The sequence below is a fragment of the Triticum urartu genome, chromosome 3 (genome assembly GCF_003073215.2).
Source record: "Triticum urartu cultivar G1812 chromosome 3, Tu2.1, whole genome shotgun sequence".
In the NCBI taxonomy this organism is placed as follows: Eukaryota; Viridiplantae; Streptophyta; class Magnoliopsida; order Poales; family Poaceae; genus Triticum; species Triticum urartu.
Window position 1 is genome coordinate 723596547 of NC_053024.1, and position 6179 is coordinate 723602725.

Below are 6179 nucleotides of genomic sequence, written 5' to 3' on the forward strand. Positions count from 1 at the left end.
GGATGTCCACGGTTCCGCTATTAGTCATTGAATTAAAGAGGTTTTTGTTCATACCTATGTTTTACCGAACCTACAGGCTCACAAGCTTAAGGTAATCACGCTTTGTTGGGTGTTATTTATGAAATAGTTTCATTAATATTCGAAATAGTTTCAAGAGGAACTGCAAGTGTTTCAGGGTAACCGGAAGGGCTTCAGGGTTTACCGGTAAATAATATATGGGTGTAAATAGTTTTTGGTGATGTTAATTTAATATTAAAATGCTCTAATAATGATTAGATTGCTTTTTATATTTATTTAAATATCAACGGTCCTTAAAAGGCCAAGTCGTGGAAAGATATTAGGCCACTTGGGCCCAATAGGGGATGCGCCCCTTTTCTTCTTGGACAAGGAAGGGAGAGGCCGGATTGGAGGGGTACTCCCCCTCTTCTTGGCCGACGCAAGGGAGGGAAACCTTCCCCCCTTGTGGCGTCCCTCTCCTCTCCTCCAACCTATATATACTAGAGGTTTTGGGCACTTTTTGAACACAAGTTTTGGAGCCTCCTCTAGTTCATTGGTTCTAGTTCTAGCTGATCCAGTTAGTGCTAGATTGAGATCCTCTCTAATCCTCATAATTAGAGACCCATTGTGGTTCTAATCTTCTCCCTCTAATTCTCCGGTGAAAATTAGCTCTGGACGACGAAGCGCTGTCGGATCGTGAAGACCGTACGCTTGCAAACTATGGAGAGGTTGTGCTTTCGCTCTTCCATTCGGGGGACGGTTACCCAAGTTAAGATGTGTGCAATAAGCGATACACGGTCACTTGGATGAACTGTTTACGATCAGCCAAAACAACAACAATGGTTAAACAATCAAGGTGTCTGTGATAGGTGGCATACAGGTCACTCAGATGACCTGTTTGCGATGAGTGAAAACAACACAAACGATTCAGATCAACAAGATATGTGTGATATCTCGCAAACAGTGAGTAATGAGAATTGTATGGGATGACTAATAATAACACAGACGATTCCTCTGAATAAGCTATGTGTGTTGTGGGCAAACGGTTGTTGGTAAAGAATTGTCGGCTATTGATAAAATCATCACCAATGGGTTCCGTAGTTTAATCCGTACGCGATGTGATTTGCATGGTCTGCACAACATTTATGCTTCATCTACAGAACAACAACACCTATACTTATAACAACACAAAAACAAATGATTTAAAAATTGCCATGGCAAATGCATATTCAAATTTACCATGCTATATATATAGGTGTTGATCTCCACCATTCTTGCCCCGCGTCTAGATCCAGCCGCTGCAGGTAAGATTGAACGTCCATTTTTTTCTGTTTTCTTATGTTACTCCCCGTTTCCCTATGAATGTGAGCGCTTTCAGATCCTGCAGGCTCCATGATGATGAACTGAAACAGACTGGTTGATTCGTGAGAGTTCGGAGAATTTGAGAGGGCCAACTAAGTCGTGGCTCATTTTGTAATTAGAAGTAAATTAAGTATGTAGTTAATTTCTGGGAAGATTCAGTATATATTTGACCCACAACAAGAACTTGAACATTGCAATTCATAATCTGGTGCCCCTCGTAGAGCTCATTGCTCAACTTGGAAAGGTTCCTTTGGGTATTTGGTATCCAAATATCGTTTCCTGGTTTTCTTCATGAACGTGTCCAGTTGGATGACAGCATATGGCCTTGCAGCACTTTCAGTTCAACTACAGGTCGCAGCTAATGGCAGTTATATTCTTGATTACTGCTTATCTGAAATCTCTAGGAAAAAAGAATACAACACGCGATTGTTTCGTTTTAACATGGCTGGGTGTGGTTCTGTGGTATGCAACTCAGTAGCTTTGAGGTCTGCCTTAATATTTTAGCATGGCTATCTTAAATGTAATAGGAATAATATTCAGATTTCATGTATACACTCTATGAGAAAACATCATACTAAGTTTCCGCCAACCAATAAGTGCAGATGCAGCTGACATTTAGGGATGTAAACCTCTTGTGGCAGGTCCGACAAGCGTACCACAAGTTTATTTTTGGTAGGCAGCTCATCAATGACTTTTTTTCTTCTTTCTGATTTTTTTAAACTTTTAATTACTGTTGATATAAAGTTTCCAGCAGAGGAACCTGTCTACGACCCCCAGAGAGAAGACATATTTCTCAAAGAACATACTGGTAGGAGTGTAGTTCCTCCTGCAGCAAGCAGAGGCCCTAATTGTAGGTTACATGTATCATGCGTCATGTGTTTTTTAAATAATGATGTGCATGTGACTGAATATCAGTTGATGACAAGTATATGTTGAACTAACTTCATTGTAGAAATAACTTGGGGGTGCCTCATTTGGTCTGTTTTTGCAGAAACAATTTGATGATGCAGCAAGTGGCATTTCCTCAAGCATGCCAAAATGTGGGAACGCCCTCGCTTCATAATTCTGTTTCTCAACATGTGGTACAATACTTAGTTATTACTTTTGTTAAGTCATATCTAAAACATATGTACACTAATTCAACTTTTGTGTGGCCCTCCATAGTTCTCAGAGATTGTAGCACAAGATGGTGATGAGGAACTTCTAATTTAGATGACTTTCTGTTGAAACGGTAGGTATTATGCTTGTGAACTTTTGCCGTCATATGACACTTCTAATTTAGATAGTTAATCTGATGGTATGTACAACGTGCATGAAAACAAAATGTTACCTTCACAGCTTCACTGCTATGTGTGGTATCAAATATTGAATGGTATTGTGTGGAGAAAGGGCATTTTGTGCTGCCCTGCTATGTGTCGTATCATGCTTTGTTCAGAAAGAAATATGTTTAGAATGGGGAAAAGGGTCTTCAATTTGAACTAAACACTATTGTTTTTCTTTCGGGTATTCTTTTAATTTTCTTGTCAGGTTTCATGCTTCATAACTTAATACACACACTGCAGTTTGTAATGTCATTCTAAACATTGGATGCATCGGACTGTCATAATACCTACTCCCTCCGTCCCATAATGTAAGATGTTTTTTGACACTACACTAGAGCCAAAAAACGTCTTACATTATGGGACGGAGGGAGTAGTTTTTATCAAAACTGATAATAATTAAGGGTACAACATGGTGATAGAAAATCTGGGTTAAGGAATAAAAATGAATACTTAGTTTCTATGTTTATATATGTGTAGCAGAACCATGATTATCATGCAAATAGTATCAAGTCCCGAGCCTTAATCTGGCAGCTAGCAGCAAATGTATGGTTTAGTTTGCCAGCACATTCATGTGAATATTATTCCAGCAGGAATGCTACCCCATCTTGTGCTCGGCTGCTTGATTAATCGAACGCTTGTGCTGCTACTTGCTTGATTGAACGCTTGTGTTGCTGCTTGCTACACATGAATGATTACTGCTTGGCTGCTGAATGTTAGGTAGCATAGCATCTGGGAGGATCAATCACATGAGTCTGGAGGACCAGTCAAGCACTTGAAAAATGAGACGACAAATGGGACTGTATTATATCTTTTTCAATTTTTTATTAACTTTATATTACATAGCATATTTTAATTTTATTTTATATATATTCGTCTTATCCCCGAATGGCTATTTTTGGAAAATTCCGTATCCCATGTCCGCGCATGCGTATTGCCGTGTCTCCGTCCCTGCATCCATGCTTCTTAGCTTATATATTGTGTGGTGCTGCTCTCTGTGCGAGTGTTTTTCTTGCATTTTTGTTCAAATTAATAAGCTAGGTGGTACAAATGATCATAAGTATGCAGTTCCTAGTAGCTAAACTGAAGCTTTCTATTTTTTTGAGATCAGCCCCAAAAAGGATTGATCAATATTTCCAGTGTAGCAAATTATGTACAGGTTCAGATTTTTAACCGTAGCAGATTGTAATATATGCACACCCCTATTGTATAGTACACATTTTTTGTAGGATGCATGAACCGCAACATAATCCCAGTCCTATAAATGGATTTGTTTTCACCTAGTACACTTCCTGCTACTACATCTCTGACTGCATGTATATTTACAGGTGCATAATTGTTTGCTATTTCTAAGACTGCTGCCAGTCTGTTGTACATCTTCTATTTCTCTGATTTATCTTTGGACATGAGGGGTACTTACAAATGTTCTCGTGCTCGCTTTCCTTCAGGACATGGTTCACACATTTTGTTCATATGAAAGTTTATGCCAGCTTGGCAATTGAAGATTTGGTCCCTTCCTTAGTATAATATAGTTGAGTGATCAAACACTTGGTCTCTTAGAGACATTGGCCATCATATTTTGTAATAGGCCACGACTTGTATGTTGATACATGCATTTCCATGATGATTGTAGCTAACTTGAGTGAAGAAAACTTTTGAATCTTTTATATATGTTGAATGAATGCATTGATCAGTGGTATCTTGTGATGAATAGATCAGCGCAATTACTTGTACATGTACTGCATAAACATGAATTGAATATTATGAACGTAATTTCTTTTAAAATATAGTGCATTTGCATTTGTCTTGAAATGCAGAAACATGGCAGCAAATGTGTCGGCATAAGTATTTGCCGGCACACTATCTGTTGGCATAGCACATTGACAGGCAAACTATCGGCAAAGCAATGGTCGTCCCACTGTCTGTCGGCATAGCACACCGTCAAATACTCTGTCGGCATAGCATAGTATGTCGGTGTAGAAATGTCTGTCGTATAGACCACACCACCCTGTCATGATTGTCTATCGGCATAGATTCATCTGTCAGCAATGACCTATTTGGCAGGACTATAAGCGACAACTCCTTTCTGGCGGCAAAGGCCTTTGTCGACACTAAATGTGTCGCCTTAGGTGGCATATGCTGACAAATTGCTTGACACTGTTTTGATTGTCGTGGTGTCACTAGTAGAAAAAGGGTCAAACGTGAAGCACATTAGTGCCGGTTTGTATTTGAGCCGGCACTAATGTATACATTAGTGCCGGTTCCAACGGCTAGCCGGGCCGCTCTCATTAGTACCGGTTCGTGGCGAACCTTTAGCACCGGTTCGTGCTACGAACCGGTACTAATGAGAGTGGTGGTAGGATGTTGTCAGACTGGGGCCCCTCCAGCCCCTTTAGTACCGGTTCTTGGCACGAACTGGTACTAAAGGTCATCCTACATAAACCCTTCGTTCACCCGAGCTCGCTCTGTTCTTCCCCTTTTCCCTCTCCTCTCTGTTCTTCCCCTCTTCCTCTCGAGCTCATCACACATTTTGCCCAAAATTTGTCAAGATTTGAAGGCCCCCATCCATTCAAATGATCACAAAGGTTAGCAACTTTGTCCTTTCATCTCTCATTGCTAGATTAACTCTTGCAATGCTTTATATAGTGATTAATTTGTGAGTTTAGTAATTTGGGAGGAAATATATATATGTGCTAGTATTTGATTTATATGCAATTTGAGGTCAAAAATAACACTTAGTTTGCATATGTAGGTGTGGTTTACTTAGTGCCTTCTAAATCTCCGTCGTAACCACCGTCGATCGCCCGCACCGTCCCGTCGCCGGCACCACCTTGTGGTGAGCCTCTTTGTTCAAGAAATTTTATATAAAAATTGATGTTTGTGTGATTTGGATATATAGTTACTCGTATAATTATCTTACCCGTACGTTGTTTGTTATACATATAGTGCCATGGTTTTGATATCCGTCCCCATCGGCCCTCATCCTTGTTATGATTCGGATGTGGTATATATATTCTCTTTTAAAACTAGTTGCATTTCGTGTTTATGACAAATTATGCCCATCAAGTTGACATAGAAATTTTTTCTAGGAGGTATGTGAACCGGAAATTCCAACCGACCCTATTGTCGAGAGGTTAAATTAGTTGAAAAAGAAAACGAGTACTTGAAAGAAAAATTGAAAAGAATTGAGGGGAGAAGATGGAATTGGAGTTGCATGTTGCCGATGTCGTCGATGATCACAAGATCAAGATGGAGAAAATACGGTTGAAGATTAGAAAGATTAGAAAATATGCCATCGATAGTGAGGCTTGGTATCATTATGCTGTTGAATCCATTGTTACCTTAGTTGCGATCTTGATCGCATTTGTTGTTGCATTTAAATGCTTTAGCTAGAGAGTTATTTGTTTGTTGCATTTAAGTGTTGTATGAACTTTATGTATGAACTTGTATTAATTTGGTCTATTCGGTGTTGTGTAATGAAGATGAGCCGGCAATGGATGT